General features: G+C 40.7%; 1 pseudogene; it reads right to left on the bottom strand.

The window, feature by feature from the left end:
- Nucleotides 1-18788: 18788 nt before the first annotated feature.
- On the bottom strand, nt 18789-19712 carry LOC147959671 (uncharacterized; annotated as a pseudogene).
- Between the last annotated feature and the right edge of the window lie 749 nt (nt 19713-20461).

The raw sequence follows: 20461 nt of genomic DNA on the forward strand, positions 1-20461 counted from the left end.
CATCCATCTCATGCTCATCAAAAGGAATCCACTAACAAGGTTGATCAAGTCTTGTTAACAAACTCTTTTTGGATAACATGAAACCGGAGAATTTTCGAATAACACTAGGTTACCTCAATGGGGATATGCACATCGCCAGCAATAAGAATATCATATTTCTTCTTGATAGTAGGAAGAGGAAATTCAAAACCTCCAATAGTAATCGTTGGAATTTTTCCAATAGAATTGATACTGTGGACTTGAGGTTGTTTCTTCAGAAAGTGTACCATATGCTCATTACCATTAACATGAAAAGTGGCATTGCCTTTGTTGCAATCAATAACAGCCCTTGCAGTATTCAAAAAGGGTCTACCAAGAATAATAGACATACTATCGTCCTCGGGAATATCAAGAATAACAAATTCCGTTAAAATAGTAATGTTTGCAACCACAATAGGCACATCCTCGCAAATACCGACAGGTATAGCTGTTGATTTATCAACCATTTGCAAAGATATTTAGTAGGTGTCAACTTATTCAAATCAAGTCTACGATATAAAGAGAGAGGCATAACACTAACATCATCTCCAAGATCACATAAAGCAGTTTTAACATAGTTTCTTTTAATGGAGCATGGTATAGTTGGTACTCCGGGATCTCCTAGTTTCTTTGGTATTCCACCCTTAAAAGTATAATTAGCTAGCATGGTGGAAATTTTAGCTTCTGGTATCTTTCTTTTATTTGTAACAATATCTTTCATATACTTAGCATAAGGATTCATTTTAAGCATATCAGTCAAACGCATACGCAAAAAGATAGGTCTAATCATTTCAGCAAAGCGCTCAAAATCCTCATCATCCTTTTTCTTGGATGGTTTAGGAGGAAAAGGCATGGGTTTCTGAACCCGTGGTTCTCTTTCTTTACCATGCTTCCTAGCAACGAAGTCTCTCTTATCATAACATTGATTCTTTGATTGTGGGTTATCAAGATCAACAACAGGTTCAATCTCTACATCATTGTTATTGCTAGGTTGGGTATCAATATGAACATCATCATTAACATTATCACTAGGTTCGTGTTCATTACCAGATTGTATTTCAGCATCAAAAGTATAAATATCATTGGGATTCTCAGGTGTGTCAGCAACAGGTTCACTAGAAGCATGCAAAGTCCTATCATTTTTCTTTTTCTTCTTAGAAGAACTAGGTGCATCAACATTAGTTCTCTGATAATCTTGCTCAATTCTCTTAGGGTGGCCCTTAGGATACAAAGGTTCCTGAGTCATTTTACCCCCTCTAGTCACAACTCTAACAACATTATCATTTTTCTTATTATTTAATTCACTGAGAAAATCATTCTGAGCTTTAAGTACTTGTTCTACTTGAGTGGTAACCATAGAAGCATGTTTACTAATAAGTTTAAGTTCACCTTTAACTCTATACATATAATCACTCAAGTGTTCAATCATATAAGCATTTCGTTTCAATTGTCTACTAACATAAGCATTGAACTTTTCTTGTTTAACGATAAAATTATCAAACTCATCCAAGCATTGGCTAGCAGACTTATTACGAGGAATATCACCTTCATCAAATCTATAGAGAGAATTTACCTTTACTACCTGTGTCGGGTTATCAAGACCATGTTTTTCTTCAATAGGTGGTAAATTCTTAACATCTTCAGCTTTAATACCTTTTTCTTTCATAGATTTCTTTGCCTCTTGCATATCTTCAGGACTGACAAATAGAATACCCCTTTTTTTAGGAGTTGGCTTAGGAGTTGGTTCAGGAAGTGTCCAATCATTTTCATTGCTCAACATATTATTCAATGGCAATTCAGCTTGATCAACAGTTCTTCCCCTGAAAACACAACCAACACAACTATCCAGGTGGTCTCTAGAAGCATCGGTTAGTCCATTATAAAAGATATCAAGTATTTCATTTTTCTTGAGAGGATGATCAAGCAAAGCATTAAGTAATCGGAGAAGCCTCCCCCAAGCTTGTGGGAGACTCTCTTCTTCAATTTGCACAAAATTATATATTTTCCTTAAGGCAGCTTGTTTCTTATGAGCGGGGAAATATTTAGCAGAGAAGTAATAAATCATATCCTGGGGACTATGCACACAACCAGGATCAAGAGAATTAAACCATATTTTAGCATCACCCTTTAATGAGAACGAAAATAACTTAAGGATAAAGCAATAGCGAGTTTTCACATCATTAGTGAACAGGGTGGCTATATCATTTAATTTAGTAAGATGTGCCACAACAGTTTCAGATTCATAGCCATAAAAAGGATCAGATTCAACCAAAGTAATTAACTCGGGATCGACAGAGGAATCATAATCCTTATCGGCAATACAGATAGGTGAAGTAGCAAAAGCAGGGTCATGTTTCATTCTAGCATTCAAGGATTTTTCTTTCAGCTTAGCTAACAATTTATTAAGATCATATCTATCATTGCAAGCTAAAAAGTCTCTAGTAGTTTCTTCATCCATAACATAACCCCAGGCACAACAGGAAATTCATATCTAGGGGGAGAATCTTCATCATCACTTTCATAAATATTATCAGTTTCAATAATTTGATTCTCTCTAACCCTAGCAAGTTGTTCATCAAGAAATTCACCTAATGGCACAGTATTATCAAGCATAGAAGTAGTTTCATCATAAGCATCAGGCGAAGCAGAAGTGGCATCATCGATAACATGCGACATATCAGAATGAATAGCAGGAGTAGGTGTCGCAAGTTTACTCACAACAGAAGGTGAATCAAGTGCAGATCTTGATGGCAGTTCCTTACCTCCCCTCGTAGTTGAGGGATAAATCTTGGTTCTTTCATCTTTCAAGTTCTTCATAGTGATCAACAAATATAAATCCCAAGTGACTCAAGGAATAGAGATATGCCTCCCAGCAACGGCGCTAGAAAATAGTCTTGATAACCCACAAGTATAGGGGATCGCAACAGTTTTCGAGGGTAGAGTATTCAACCCAAATTTATTCGACACAAGGAGAGCCAAAGAATATCCTCAAGTATTAACAGTTGAGTTTTCAATTCAACCGCACATGAAAGAGTTAATATCTGCAGCAAAGTATTTAGTAGCAAAGTAATATGGAAGTAACGGTAACGATGGCAAAAGTAACAGTAGTAGTTTTTGTAGTGACTGTAATAGTGGCAACGGAAAAGTAACTAAGCAGAGATCAATATGTGAAAAGCTCGTAGGCAATGGATCAGTGATGGATAATTATGTCGGATGTGATTCCTCATGCAACAGTTATAACATAGGGTGACACAGAACTAGCTCTAGTTCATCAATGTAATGTAGGCATGTATTCCGAATATAGTCATACGTGCTTATGGAAAAGAACTTGCATGACATCTTTTGTCCTACCCTCCCGTGGCAGCGGGGTCCTATTGGAAACTAAGGGATATTAAGGCCTCCTTTTAATAGAGTACTGGAAAAAGCATTAACACTTAGTGAATACATGAACTCCTCAAACTATAGTCATCACCGAGAGTGATCCTGATTATTGTCACTTCGGGGTTACCGGATCATAACACCTAGTAGGTGACTATTAACTTGAAAAATAGGATCAAGAACTCACATATATTCATGGAAACATAATAGGTTCAGATCTGAAATCATGGCACTGGGGCCCTAGTGACAAGCATGAAGCATAGCAAAGTCATAGCAACATCAATCTCAGAACATAATGGATACTAGGGATCAAACCCTAACAAAACTAACTCGATTACATGATAAATCTCATCCAACCCATCACCGTCCAGCAAGCCTATGATGGAATTACTCATGCACGGCGGTGAGCATCATGAAATTGGTGATGGAGGAAGGTTGATGATGACGATGGCGACGGATTCCCCTCTCCGGAGCCCTGAACGGACTCCAGGTCAGCCCGCCCGAGAGAGATTAGGGCTTGGCAGTGGCTCCGTATCGCAATACGTGATAAATCCTTCTCTCTGATTTTTTTCTTTCCGAAGGTGAATATATAGAGTTGGAGTTGAGGTCGGTGGAGCCTCAGGGGGCCCACGAGACAAGGGGCGTGCCCCCACCCTCGTGGATAGGTTGTGGCCCCCCTGGTGTTGATTATTTTGCCAATATTTTTTATATATTCGAAAAATATTCTCCGTGAAGTTTCAGGTCATTCCGAGAACTTTTATTTCTGCACAAAAATAACACCACGGAAATTCTGCTAAAAATAGAGTCAGTCCGGGTTAGTTCCATTCAAATCATGCAAGTTAGAGTCCAAAACAAGGTCAACAGTGTTTGGAAAAGTAGATACGATGGAGACGTATCAAACTTCCCCACTTCAACTCTCAGTTCAGCGTGTTCTTCGTCAAGGGTAAATAAAATCTATTTTTACTGCCCTTGTTGATTCTGATGATTTCCACAAAATCTTCAAAAGGTGTTTAGTCTTCAACTTCCACACTCTTAAACACCACATTTGCATCTGTTCTTGATCTGTTAATCTAAGCAACACTTTTCCTCAAGATTCCTTAATTGTGTGGATTTTCAATCTATACAACTCTGGAACCTAAGTCAAAGACCACTTAGTGAAATTCCTCAAGACACCCCTAGTCAAATTCCTCAAACTTGATTCTTTTGAAAAACTTCTAAGAATGCATATGACCTTGATACGTCCATTTTGCATCATGCTTTTATATCGATATTTATTGCATTATGGGCTGTTATTACACATTATGTCACAATACTTATGCCTATTCTCTCTTATTTTACAAGGTTTACATGAAGAGGGAAAAAGCTGGCAGCTGGAATTCTGGGCTAGAAAAGGAGCAAATATTAGAGACTTATTCTACACAACTCGAAAATTCCGGAAACTTCACGGGAGCAAGTTTCAGAATATATAAAAAATATTGGGGGAAAGTAGTACCAGAGGGGGCCACCCACTGTCCACGAGGGTGGGGGCGTGCCCCCCTGCCTCGTGGGCTCCCTGGCAGCCCTCTGATGCCCATCTTCTGCTATATGAGGTCTTTCGTGGAGGAAAAAATCATAAGCTAGCTCACGGGACGAAACTCCGCTGCCACGAGGCGGAACCAATCTAGGGCTCCGACGGAGCTGTTATGCCGGGGAAACTTCCCTCTGGGAGGGGCAAATCATCACCATCGTCATCACCATCGATCCTCTCATCAGGAGGGGGGCAATCTCCATCAATATCTTCACCAGCACCATCTCATCTCAAACCCTAGTTCATCTCTTGTATCCAATCTTTGTCCCAAAGCCTCAGATTGGTACCTGTGGGTTGCTAGTGGTGTTGATTACTCCTTGTAGTTGATGCTAGTTGGTTTATTCGGTGGAAGTACATATGTTCAGATCCTTTATGCATATTTATACCCCTCTGATTATGAACATGAATATGATTTGTGAGTAGTTACGTTTGTTCCTGAGGACATGGGAGAAGTCTTGCTATAAGTAGTCATGTGTTGGTATTCGTTCGATATTTTGATGAGATGTATGTTGTCTTTCCTCTAGTGGTGTCATGTGAACGTCGACTACATGACACTTCACCATTGTTTGGGTCTAGGGGAAGGCATTGGGAAGTAATAAGTAGATGATGGGTTGCTAGAGTGACAGAAGCTTAAACCCTAGTTTATGCGTTGCTTCGTAAGGGGCTGATTTGGATCCATATGTTTCATGCTATGGTTAGGTTTACCTTAATACTTCTTTTGTAGTTGCGGATGCTTGCAATAGGGGTTAATCATAAGTGGGATGCTTGTCCAAGGAAGGGCAGTACCCAAGCACCAGTCCACCCACATATCAAATTATCAAAGTACCGAACGCGAATCATATGAGCGTGATGAAAACTAGCTTGATGATAATTCCCATGTGTCCTCAGGAGCGCTTTCCTTCATATAAGAGTTTGTCCAGGCTTGTCCTTTTATACAAAAAGGATTGGGCCATCTTGATGCACCTTATTTACTTTATTTACTTGTTACCGATTACAAATTACCTTATCACAAAACTATCTGTTACCGATAATTTCAGTGCTTGCAGAGAATACCTTACTGAAAACTGCTTATCATTTCCTTCTGCTCCTCGTTGGGTTCGACACTCTTACTTATCGAAAGGACTACGATAGATCCCCTACACTTGTGGGTCATCAAGACTCTTTTCTGGCGCTGCTGCCGGGGAGTGAAGCGCCTTTGGTAGGTGGAATTTGGTAAGGAAAAGTTTATATAGTGTGCTGAAATTTACTATCACTTGTTACTATGGAACATAATCCTTTGAGGGGCTTGTTCAGGGTATCTTCACCCAAACCAGTAGAGCAAAGAGTTGCTCCTCAACCTACTGAACCTACTGAAAATGTTTACTTTGAAATTCCTTCGGGTATGATAGAGAAACTGCTGGCTAATCCTTTGACAGGTGATGGAACATTACATCCTGATTTGCACCTAATCTATGTGGATGAAGTTTGTGGATTATTTAAGCTTGCAGGTATGCCCGAGGATGTTATCAAGAAGAAGGTATTCCCTTTATCTTTGAAGGGAAAGGCATTGACATGGTTTAGGCTATGTGATGATATGGGATCATGGAACTACAACCGATTGAAATTAGAATTTCATCAGAAGTTTTATCCTATGCATCTTGTTCATCGTGATCGTAATTATATCTATAATTTTTGGCCTCGCGAAGGAGAAAGCATTGCTCAAGCTTGGGGGAGGCTTAAGTCAATGTTATATTCATGCCCCAATCATGAGCTCTCAAGAGAAATTATTATTCAAAATTTTTATGCTCGGCTTTCTCTCGATAATCGTTCCATGCTCGATACTTCTTGTATTGGCTCTTTTATGATGAAGACTATTGAATTCAAATGGGATTTATTGGAAAGAATTAAACGCAACTCTGAAGATTGGAATCTCTACGAAGGTAAGGAGTCAGGTATAACACCTAAGTTTTATTGTGTTAAATCTTTTATGGATACCGATGCTTTCCGTGAATTTAGCACTAAATATGGACTTGACTCTGAGATAGTAGCTTCTTTCTGTGAATCTTTTGCTACTCATGTTGATCTCCCCAAGGAGAAGTGGTTTAACTATAATCCTTCTATTGAAGTAAAAGTAGTTGCACCTATTAAAGTTGAAGAAAAGACTATCACTTATAATGATCCTGTTGTTCCTACTACTTATATTGAGAAACCACCTTTCCCTGTTAGAATAAAGGATCATGCTAAAGCTTCAACTGTAGTTCGTAAGAGTAATACTAGAACACCTACACCCTCTGAGCAAATTAAAGTTGAACCTAGTTTTGCTATGGTTAAAGATCTCTTGGCCGATAATATTGATGGGCATGCTATTTACTTCTGTGATGAAGCTGCTAGAATTGCTAGACCTGATACTAAACATAAACATAGACCTGTTGTAGGCATGCCTATTATTTCAGTTAAAATAGGAGATCATTGCTATCATGGATTATGTGATATGGGTCCTAGTGCAAGTCCAATACCTCATTCCTTATATAAAGAAATTATGCGCGATATTGCACCTGCTGAGATAGAGGAAATTGATGTTACAATTAAGCTTGCTAATAGAGACACTATTTCACCAGTTGGGATTGTTAGAGATGTTGAAGTCTTGTGTGGGAAAGTTAAATATCCTGCTGATTTTCTTATTCTTGGTTCCCCACAAGATAACTTTTGTCCCATTATATTTGGTAGACCCTTCTTGAATACTGTTAATGCTAGGATCGATTGCAATAAGGATATTGTTTCTGTTGGTTTGGGGGATATGTCTCATGAGTTTAATTTTGCTAAATTTTGTAGACAACCCCATGATAAAGAATTGCCTAGTAAGGATGAAATTATTGGTCTTGCTTCTATTGTCGTGCCTCCTAATGATCCTTTAGAACAATATTTGCTAGACCATGAGAATGATATGTTTATGAATGAAAGAATGGAAATAGATGAAGTATTCTTTAAACCGGGACCTATTTTGAAACACAACTTGCCTGTTGAAATCCTAGGGGATCCTCCTCCACCCAAGGGTGATGCCGTATTTGATCTTAAACCATTGCCTGATACTCTTAAATATGCTTATCTTGATGAGAAAGAGATATATCCTGTTATTATTAGTGCTAACCTTTCAGAGCATGAAGAAAAGAAATTATTGAAAACTCTGAAGAAGCACCGTGCTGCTATTGGATATACTCTTAATGATCTTAAGGGAAGTAGTCCCACTCTATGCTAGCACAAAATAAAATTGGGGAAAGACGCGAAACCGGTTGTTGATCATCAACGACGGTTAAATCCTAAGATGAAAGAAGTGGTAAGAAAAGAAATACTAAAGCTTCTGGAGGCAGGTATAATTTATCCCGTTGCTGATAGTCAGTGGGTAAGCCCTATCCATTGTGTCCCTAAGAAGGGAGGTATTACTGTTGTCCCTAATGATAAAGATGAATTGATCCCACAAAGAATAGTTACAGGTTATAGAATGGTAATTGATTTCCGCAAATTAAATAAAGCTACTAAAAAGGATCATTGCCCTCTACCTTTTATTGATCAAATGCTAGAAAGATTGTCCAAACATATACATTTTTTCTTTCTAGATGGTTATTCTGGTTTCTCTCAAATACCTGTGTCAAAAGAGGATCAAGAAAAGATAACTTTTACTTGCCCTTTCGGTACCTTTGCTTATAGACGTATGCCTTTTGGTTTATGCAATGCACATGCTACCTTTCAAAGATGTATGACTGCTATATTCTCTGACTTTTGTGAAAAGATTGTTGAGGTATTCATGGATGATTTTTCTGTTTATGGAACTTCTTTTGATGATTTCTTAAGCAACCTTGATCCAGTTTTGCAGAGATGTGAAGAAACTAATCTTGTCTTGAATTGGGAGAAGTGCCACTTTATGGTTAATGAAGGTATTGTCTTGGGGCATAAAATTTGTGAAAGAGGTATTGAAGTTGATAAAGCTAAAGTTGATGCTATCGAAAAGATGCCGTGTCCTAAGGACATTAAAGGTATAAGAAGCTTCCTTGGTCATGCCGGTTTTTATAGGAGGTTCATTAAGGACTTCTCTAAAATTTCTCGGCCTCTGACTAATCTCTTACAAAAAGATGTTCCTTTTGTTTTTGATGATGATTGTGTAGAAGCATTTGAAATACTTAAGAAAGCCTTGATCTCTGCACCTATTGTTCAGCCACCTGATTGGAATTTACCCTTTGAAATTATGTGTGATTCTAGTGATTATGCTGTAGGGGCTGTTCTAGGACAAAGAGTTGATAAGAAATTAAATGTTATCCAATATGCTAGTAAAACTCTAGACAATGCCCAGAGAAATTATGCTACTACTGAAAAATAATTTTTAGCAGTTATATTTGCTTGTGATAAGTTCAGACCTTATATAGTTGATTCTAAAGTAACTGTTCACACCGATCATGCTGCTATTAAATATCATATGGAAAAGAAAGATGCTAAACCTAGACTTATTAGATGGGTTCTCTTGCTACAAGAATTTGATTTGCATATTATTGATAGAAAGGGAGCTGAGAACCCCGTTGCAGACAACTTGTCTAAATTAGAGAATGTTCTTGATGACCCACTACCTATTGATGATAGCTTTCCTGATGAACAAGCTGTCATAAATACTTCTCGTACTGCTCCATGGTATGCTGATTATGCTAATTACATTGTTGCTAAATTTATACCACCTAGTTTCACATACCAGCAAAAGAAAAAAATCTATGATTTAAGACATTACTTCTGGGATGACCCACATCTTTATAAAGAAGGAGTAGATGGTGTTATTAGACGTTGTGTACCTGAGCTGAACAAGAACAGATCCTACGCAAGTGTCACTCCGAGGCTTATGTAGGACACCATGCCGGAGATAGAATTGCACATAAGGTATTGCAATCCAGTTTTTATTGGGCTACTCTCTTCAAGGATGCCCGTAAGTTTGTCTTGTCTTGTGATGAATGTCAAAGAATTGGTAATATTAGTAGACGTCAAGAAATGCCTATGAATTATTCACTTGTTATTGAACCATTTGATGTTTGGGCTTTTGATTATATGGGACCTTTTCCTTCCTCTAATGTGTATACACATATTTTAGTTGTTGTTGATTACGTTACTAAGTGGGTAGAAGCTATTCCAACTACTAGTGTGGATCATAACACCTCTATTAAGATGCTTAAAGAAGTTATTTTTCTGAGGTTTGGAGTCCCTAGATATTTAATGACCGATGGTGGTTCACAGTTTATTCATGGTGCTTTTCATAAAATGCTTGCTAAGTATGATGTTAATCATAGAATTTCATCCCCTTATCATCCACAGTCTAGCGGTCAAGTCGAACTGAGAAATAGAGAGCTTAAATTAATTTTGCAAAAGACTATTAATAGATCTAGAAAGAATTGATCGAAGAAACTTAATGATGCATTATGGGCTTATAGAACTGCATACAAAAATCCTATGGGCATGTCTCCGTATAAGATGGTTTATGGAAAAGCATGTCACTTACCTCTCGAACTAGAACGCAAGGCATATTGGGACATAAGAGCTCAATTATGATTTCAAACTTGCCGGTGAGAAGAGGCTTTTTGACATTAGCTCACTTGATGAATGGAGAACCCAGGCCTATGAGAATGCCAAACTGTTTAAATAAAAGGTTAAAAGATGGCATGACAAAAGGATACGAAAACGTGAGTTTAATGCAGGTGATTATGTATTGTTGTACAACTCTCATTTAAGATTTTTTGCAGGTAAACTCCTCTCAAAATGGGAAGGTCCTTACATTATCGAGGAGGTCTATCGTCCAGTGCCATAAAAATCAACAACTTCGAAGGCACTAATCCGAGGGTGGTGAACGGTCAAAGAATCAAACATTATATCTTAGGTAATCCCATAAATGTTGAAACTAATGTTATTGAAATCGTAACCCCGGAGGAATACATAAAGGACACTTTCCAGAACGTTTCATACTACGAAAAGGAATAGGTATGAGGTACGGTAAGTAAACCGACTCCAAAATAGTTCTAATAGCATTTTTTCTCTGTTTTGGAATATTTAAGAAAATGGGAAAATAAGAAGCAGTCCAGGAAGGACACGAGGCGTCCACGAGGGTGGAGGGCGCGCCCCTGCCTCGTGGCCACCTCGTGTGCTCCCCGGACTCCGTTTTCTTGCACGATACTTCTTTCGGTCGGTAAAAATTCATTATATAATCTCCCGAAGGTTTTGACCACCGTATCACGCAAATATCTCCTGCTTTTGTTTCGAGCTGTTTTCTGCCAGGGTTGTCAAGGCTAGGCATCATGTCGTCTCCCTCCTCCTCCAACAAAGAGGGCAACGATGCTTGGCTAATGAAGATAGAGCTGAATAAAGAAGAGCCCGGAGAGATCAACAAGGATGATGGGATCAAGAAGGCCATGGGGGATCAAGTTCCGGCAGTAGTAGAAGAAGATATCCTTCAACCTCATCACAATCTCTTTACCCCAATGGAGATTGAAGCTTTCAAGATGATTGCGTTAGCTCGCATTCAAAACAAGTATCTCACAAGTGAAAATATTTTGTTGAAGGAGCATATCATCGCACTCAAGGGCATTATCCGCAAATTGGAGGAGCTCCTACGGTCGATGTGCGACTATCCACCATCACCAACACCTTCTTCACCAACAAAGAGTAACTGAGTATCGGGTATGGACACTCCCCTTGGCAACTGCCAAGCTTGGGGGAGTGCCCCGGTATCGTATCACCATCACACTTTTACCTTTACCGTTTTTCTTAGTTGGATCCTTTTGGTAATATCTTGATCTAGTAGAATAAAGTTTTTAGTATGATCTAGTTTTGAGTTTTGCTTTATGATCCTTCTATGTAATCAAGTCCGTGAGCTATATATAATAAAGATTAGTGCTGAGTCAAGGGCTTGATTATCTTGCAATGATCTTGAGGGAATAAAATAAAAGAGAAAGAATAAAAAAGAAATAAAGAGATCATATGGATCTTATGGAGAGTAATGACTTCACATATAAAGAGTATGATGAATAAAAGTTGTTGAGAGTTGACAAGCATAGTTTTGGTCATCGTTGCAATTGATAGGAAGTAGTAAAGAAAGAGAGGTTTTTACATATAAATACACTATCTTGGACATCTTTTATGATTGTGAGCACTCATTAAAATATGACATGCTAAAGAGTTGACGTTGGACAAGGAAGACGACGTAATGGGTTATGTTTTCTTACATCTGAAATAACTTATATTGTCATGGATCATCCAACATGTTGATCTTGCCTTTTCCTCTCATGCTAGCCAAATTCTTTGCACCAAGTAGAGATACTACTTGTGCTTCCAAATATCCTTAAACCCAGTTTTGCCATGAGAGTCCACCATATCTACCTATGGTTTGAGTAAGATCCTTCAAGTAAGTTGTCATTGTTGCAAGCAATAAAAATTGCTCTATAAATATGTATGACTTACTAGTGTGGAGAAAATAAGCTTTATACGATCTTGTGATGTGGAAGAAATAAAAGCGATGGACTGCATAATAAAGGTCCATATCACAAGTGGCAATATAAAGTGACGTTCTTTCGCATTAAGATTTTGTGCATCCAACCATAAAAGCACATGACAACCTCTGCTTCCCTCTGTGAAGGGCCTATCTTTTATTCTTGTCTTATACTTCATGCAAAGAGTCGCGGTGATCTTCACCCTTCCTTTTTACATTTTATCCTTTGGCAAGCACAATATGTTGGAAAGATCCAGATATATATAGCTAATTGGATGTGAGTTTTCATGAACTATTATTGTTGACATTACCCATGAGGTAAAAGGTTGGAAGGCAATACTATAAGCCCCTATCCTTCTCTGTGTCCGATTAAAACTTCATACCCATAAATATTGCGTGAGTGTTAGCAATTGTGAAAGACTAAATGATGGTTGAGTATGTGGACTTGCTGAAGAGCTCTTATTGACTCTTTCCTATGTTATGATAAATTGCAATTGCCTCAATGACTGATATTATAGTTTGTTGGTTCTCAACGAAGTTTCTGATTCATACTTGAAATTGTGATTGAATTGTTACTTTAGCATAAGAGATCATATGAATATATATATATGTTGCTGTTATAATAATGATCATGATGCCCTCATGTCCGTATTTTATTTTATCGACACCTCTATCTCTAAACATGTGGACATATTTTTCGATTTTGGCTTTCGCTTGAGGACAAGCGAGGTCTAAGCTTGGGGGAGTTGATACGTCCATTTTGCATCATGCTTTTATATCGATATTTATTGCATTATGGGCTGTTATTACACATTATGTCACAATACTTATGCCTATTCTCTCTTATTTTACAAGGTTTACAAGAAGAGGGAGAATGCTGGCAGCTGGAATTCTGGGCTGGAAAAGGAGCAAATATTAGAGACCTATTCTGCACAACTCCAAAAGTCCTGAAACTTCATGGGAGCAAGTTTCAGAATATATAAAAAATATTGGGCGAAAGAAGTACCAGAGGGGGGCCACCCACCGTCCACGAGGGTGGGGGGCGCGCCCTACCCTGGGTGCGCCCCCTGCCTCATGGGCCCCCTGACAGCCCTCTGATGCCCATCTTCTGCTATATGAGGTCTTTCGTGGAGGAAAAAATCATAAGCTAGCTCACGGGACGAAACTCCGCCGCCACGAGGCAGAACCAATCTAGGGCTCCGGCGGAGCTGTTCTGCCGAGGAAACTTCCCTCCAAGAGGGGGAAATCATCACCATCGTCATCACCATCGATCCTCTCATCGGGAGGGGGTCAATCTCCATCAACATCTTCACCAACACCATCTCATCTCAAACCCTAGTTCATCTCTTGTATCCAATATTTGTCCCAAAGCCTCAGATTGGTACCTGTGGGTTGCTAGTAGTATTGATTACTCCTTGTAGTTGATGCTAGTTGGTTTATTCAGTGGAAGGTCATATGTTCAGATCCTTTGCATATTTATACCCCTCTGATTATGAACATGAATATGATTTGTGAGCAGTTACGTTTGTTCCCGAGGACATGGGAGAAGTCTTGCTATAAGTAGTCATGTGAATTTGGTATTCGTTCGATATTTTGATGAGATGTATGTTGTCTTTCCGCTAGTGGTGTCATGTGAACGTCGACTACATGACACTTCACCATTGTTTGGGCCTAGGGGAAGGCATTGGGAAGTAATAAGTAGATGATGGGTTGCTAGAGTGACAGAAGCTTAAACCCTAGTTTATCTGTTGGTTCGTAAGGGGCTGATTTAGATCCATATGTTTCATGCTATGGTTAGGTTTACCTTAATACTTCTTTTGTAGTTGCGGATGCTTGCAATAGGGGTTAATCATAAGTGGGATGCTTGTCCAAGGAAGGGCAGTACGCAAGCACCGGTCCACCCATATATCAAAGTACCGAACGTGAATCATATGAGCGTGATGAAAACTAGCTTGACGATAATTCCCATGTGTCCTCGGGAGCGCTTTCCTTTATATAAGAGTTTGTCCAGGCTTGTCCTTTGCTACAAAAAGGATTGGGACATCTTGCCGCACCTTGTTTACTTTATTTACTTGTTACCCGTTGTCGGTGTCAAAACCGGCGGATCTTGGGTAGGGGATCCCGAACTATGCGTCTAGGATCGATGGTAATAGGAGACAGGGGACACAATGTTTACCCAGGTTCGGGCCCTCTCTATGGAGGCAATACCCTACTTCCTGCTTGATTGATCTTGATGAATATGAATATTACAAGAGTTGACCTACCACGAGATCGTAATGGCTAAACCCTAGAAGCCTAGCATGTATGACTATGGTAATAAGTATATCCTTTCCAGACTAACCCCTCCGGTTTATATAGATACCGGGGGGGAGGGATCTAGGGTTACATAGAGTCGGTTACATAAGAAGGAATCTTCATAGTCGGTTGCCAAGCTTGCCTTCCACGCCAAGGAGAGTCCAATCCGGACACAGGTACAGTCTTCGGCCTTCATGTCTTCACAGCCCATCAGTCCGGCCCATGGATAACAGGCCGGACGCCCGAGGACCCCTTAATCCAGGACTCCCTCAGTAGCCCTGAACCAGGCTTCAATGACGAGGAGTCCGGCGCGCAGATTGTCTTCGACATTGCAAGGCGGGTTCCCCCTTCCGAACTCCTAGTTGATCTTCAGATGTAATGATTGTATTCGGACTTGTATGCACAACCGCAGAGGAAATTATATTTCATGAGTTCAACTCACCGACCACCTTTTGGTAATATGACACCATGCCTACCCGACCACTACTTGCGAACCGTTTTAGCCAGCCCGTCGCCCCACGTCCCAAGACGTGGTCTTATTGGCGTGTCTTATCCAAGCGGAGATTGTGCCTCCCTTTTTAAGGGATTCCTATCAACCCGGACATGGATAACGCAACCGTCGCTTGGGTACAACTCCTTGGAAACAAGCAGGTTTTTGAGGCCCAAGAGGAGATGTTTGATATTCGCAGCCTTTATATAGGGGTACAGACTCATCTTTTTCTTCCACGCTTGCCTCTTTCTCAACCCCTGCTACCCCGAGTTCCAACACCCAGGTTTCGGTCGCCACCAGCCCCAATCCTGTCCGGATCCAGCCGTCAAGGCCGGTGGGTAGCTTCTTCTGTTGCGGAGGAAGACATTGCAAAGCTTCGGGCGGTGATGTACCTGTCGTGGTTTTGTCACGACAGATGTCCTCGTGAAAGGACTTAGTCGTGGAGCCATCACGACGGGTTAGCTTAAAGCGGTTAAAGCGGACAAGGGACGTGAGGAATTATACTGGTTCGGCCCCTTACAACGAAGGTAAAAGCCTACGTCCAGTTATGATGGAATTGCTAGGGTTTCGATGACTAGGGAGCAAATCCGCTTTGCCTAACTCTCGAGTTATTGTTTTCTGTCCCTAAACCGTCGCCGGGTCGTCCCTTTATATACACAGGTTGACGCCCGGCGGTTTACAGAATCCCGAGGCCGGCTCATACTCGTGTCCGGCTCGGTTTCTACCTTTCCTTGCCTTACAACATAAGTTACATATCATATGGCGGTTTATATCTACTGGCCCTAATCCGCTTTTGGGCCCTGGGCCTTCATGTAGATCTCCTCTGTAAAGCGCCATATCCCTTGCCTTTATGGGCTTCGAACATGACTAACTCCTGATAGGCATAACCCGGCCCCTCATGGCCGGTTTATATTTAATATTAATATCCCCAACATTAGGCCCCAGATTGATTTGAACTCGTTCATGTCAATCTTCAACACTTAGAAAAATTCCCCCTTCTGCACCTTCACATAGATTTTGTAAACCGCCATGACATCATCGTCTAGGTTCGTAATAAACCGTCGTGACGTCACCTGTCCATTAAAACTGAAGATACCCTTCATTAATGATCCTCCAACAATCGAGGCAACAACCTTGTCGCCCATTCATTTTTTGGGCTCCTCGACTTCCGCGCATGTCGCTTATCTCCTTGTCTTATAAATAGGGTCGAGGGTCCCTTTCCTTTCCTCCCGCCGCCTCTTTGTCTCTCTTCTATCTCGCGTCGCCTCAGCACCCCGAGCGTCGCCGCCATCGTCGACCTTCGCTTCTGCCTCAACTCCGGCCGCTGCATCACCCTGACCGTACCAGAAAAATGTGGCGCGTCTCCGCTGCTTCCACTGCTTCGGTAAGTTCCTCTTCCCTTATTCCGTAGATCCGCTAGGGTTTGCAAGCTCTTCTGTGTTCTTCGCCATTCCTTACGGATTCTTTGTAGTTTCTCTACTGCCTCTTCTTTTGATATAAAAGAAGTATAGAACTCACGCGGTAGCTGTTTCGTATCCATTTCAAATACTAGTAGATCCCCTTTTCTTGTACAAAAAACCTCCTTAGAACTGATGACCTCCTCTGTACTGGTTTTCTAGGTCTAGGCTTATTTTCCTTTTCCTGACATGCGATAGATCCAAAATTCTAATGTACAATTGTGAAACTTGTTTTCCCTCACTTAGTCGTTTTTTGCTCCAGATCTGTACTGTCATTATCTGCATAGGCGGTTTATCCTTTAGAAAATAATCTGCCCTTAGTCCCCTCGTAAACCGCCAGTCGCCTTACCATAGCATCAACCTCCGGTTTATCAATTTTACATGCTTGAATACCTTTTCCTTAACCTGCCACGCTTTATGCTTGCTAATCATGAGTCTTAAAACGGCATCAATCTTTTCCAGCTCCTCATTCGAAATGGCCAAATAGTTCTATGCTTGTAACTGGGTCCCTTCCCGGGTTACTGAAGAGCAGCTAGATGGATGCGTCAGAACTGGCGCTTTACCAAAACGAAGCGTAATCCACTGGCGAGTTCCCGGTCCAGAGAATCCTCCTACCCCCAAGGATGGCGAGATAGTGGTATTTGTTGATCACATGAGTCATGGTTTTAAACTGCCCGGGTCCAAGTTTTTTCGTGATGTGCTTGCCAGCTTCCAGATCCACCCTTGAGACATTGGACCTAACTCTGTGTCCAATATTTGCCACTTTCAAGTGTTCTCTGAGGCCTATCTGCAAGAAGAGCCAACCGTTGAATTGTTCAGGGATTTCTTCTACTTGAACTATCGCACTGAATTTGTAGACGGGCCCAACACCGAACTTGGTGGCGTTTCTATTTAGAAAAGGAAGGATGTCAGCTTCCCTCATGCAAAGCTTCATAGTCATCCTAAAGACTGGAACCAGACTTGGTTCTATTGTAAGGACACTTCCCCTGATGATGAGAACCCTCTGCTGGGTTATCGTGCTCACCGGCTTACCAATACACATCCACTTCCACAAGGGCTGACTGCCAAGGAACGGTCCACATACGCTCCACAACTCGCCAAGCTCAGAGCCTTTATGGCTAACGGTCTGACAGGAGTTGATTTTCCTCGTTGCTGGATAACTTGGAGTATTTTACCGTTAAGACGCCGCTCTGGTTTAATGTATTAGTACACAGGGGACTTCAAAGATCCTCAACGACATATTGATATTCAGCTAACAGAGGCTGAAGTTACTGAATCTGTTAAGAAGATGTTGGATGAACCGGTGGCTGTTTGCAGCAAAACAGGGCTTAGTCCCTTCTGCGTTTCCAATAAACCGCCAGCTGTAAGACTTGCCTCACTCCCGCTTGTACTTGATATTCTTATTTGTGTAATACTAGTAAAATGCCCGTGCGTTGCCACGGGCAATAATACATGTACAAATTTTAGACATGTCCATCTAATTGAATGACAAAAATTAGTTGAGGATTATCTAACTCAATGTTGAGATGAAGTAGCGTACATCTGTACTGAGTTGAATTTAAGAAGAGCACACACATTTATTTTCATTTAGCATATAACTATCCACTTCACATGAAATATTTGAAGTAAGCTTGCAAAAATAGCATTCTTCATATTTAAATTAAAAGTATATACATCAACTACATTGAAAGTATAATTTTGATTTTACATATCAGAAAAGAGTGAAGAGAATAAAATCTCGAATTAGTGAGATGTCAAGAAGCTTGCAGGTAGGTGATTTGCTTGGACATGAACCATCTTCTTCTACTCGAGAGAAAACATATCAAAAGACAAGCAGAATGTTCACTTTAGTTCTGGTATTCATGCACTCAAGAATTTACACTTCGGTTTACTGGTCCGGTTTCTCTCAGTAACACATGATAACAAGATGCAAGTTAAACACAAATGACTCCATATGACGGAGGTGACCTGCACAAAATAAATATCAGATAATTTAAATAAAAACTATTTCATTATCTAATTTTATCGTGAAATAAAATATAGCCATATAGATAATAAAAAATAGAGTGGAAATATAACTGCCAAATTTCTCACCTATGATGTAAGGATCTCTTTATAGATGATGTTCTTCGTGTATGTACCAACAGGACTATGAGAGCTCTTGTTTTTGCTGCAAGTTGAACTCTTCTTTTTGCTGTCATCTGAGTTATTTTTCTTATTACCAGCATCAGGAATGGCAAGAATCTTGACGTTCTTTCTAGCGGTGGATCTAGATAGTGCAACATACAACTGCCCGTGAGAGAACACCGACTCAGGCAAGTAAATACCGACATTCGGGATAGTTTGCCCCTGTGCCTTGTTCACCGTCATGGCAAAGCGGAAATTGCTTCCTCTTGAACTGAAAAGGAAACATCTCATCATCAGAGGGGCAAAGGGGATCCTTGGCAAGAAGATCCTTTTTCTAGCATGTTGGCCAAGGACAATTTCTGCATCGATGACATTCCTTTGGAACCCTCGAACCACCAACCTCGTGCCATTGCAAAGTCCGTTTGCAGGGTCAATGTTCCTGAGCAATATGACAGGTCAGTTAATCTTGAGCTTCAACACATGCGGGGGCAGGCCATTAGGGGTCAACGTGTTAAGGAATTCAGAAGGATAGTAGTTATGAGGGTCGTCCACCGCACAATCAAAACTATGGTACACCATCTCATCTCCCTGGAATCGACTGATCATCTTCAAATTAATCCTATCCACGCAATCATTCCGTGTCGACAAGATTGCTCTAGAGGTGATGTAGTCTGGGTCCGACGTGTTAGCACCGAGGCTAGGAAAAGTATTGTCTATTAGTGAATCAATGTCAGTGTCCTTCCCAGTTGACGACACACATATCTCGTCTAGAAGACGAACGTCGCCATCTCCGTTGGTCTCCTCCTTACCATCACCAATGCGCAATAGATACTCTGCAAACCATGGGTCACTATGTGCCCTCATATTGCGTACCAACTTAAGGTGGCACATGGAATCCCAAAGGTAAGACCTACGTAGCGATGAATTAATTATCTGAGCCCTAGACCCCTTACGGACAACAGGAAGGACCTGTCTGAAATCTCCACTGAACACAACTGTCTTCCCACCGAAGGGCGGGTCTGGTCGGCTCATCACATCACGCATACTATTGTCCAACGCCTCGACTGCCTGTTTCTTTGCCATGGAAGCCTCATCCCAAATAATGAGAGAAGCTGACTGTAGGAGCTTGGCAGTCCCGCTCTGTTTAGTGAAGCTACAAAACCCACCATCATCGATGCCTAGCGGTATCTTGAACCGTGAATGAGTTGTTCTCCCTCCGGGCATTATGGAAGCAGCAACACCGGACGTAGCTGTCTCTATAGCAATCTTGTTTTGCCCACATACCGTTGCAAGCAGTGCTTTGTACAAAAAAGTCTTTCCGGTGCCTCCAGGTCCATCCACAAAGAACACAACACCCTCATCACGATCAACAGCACACATAATTTCATTGTATGCGGCCCTCTGATCTGAATTAAGTGAATCTGATAGATATGTGTCCTCAACGTTGAGCTCTATGGTGGATTCCTCGAAGATCTCCCTTGTCACACCGCTGGAAGTGTCATATTCTTCCTGGATATCGGGAAGAGGGAATGACTCTATATCCTTGCCCATCTATTATAGCATATTCCTGATATCTATTAGAACCATTTGCTCAACTGCAACTTTGGATGGATTGCTACGACGATAGTCTTCTGACGTTG

The sequence above is a fragment of the Triticum urartu genome, chromosome 7A (assembly GCF_056163025.1).
Source record: "Triticum urartu cultivar PI428250 chromosome 7A, HENAU_Tu73, whole genome shotgun sequence".
Classification (NCBI taxonomy): domain Eukaryota; kingdom Viridiplantae; phylum Streptophyta; class Magnoliopsida; order Poales; family Poaceae; genus Triticum; species Triticum urartu.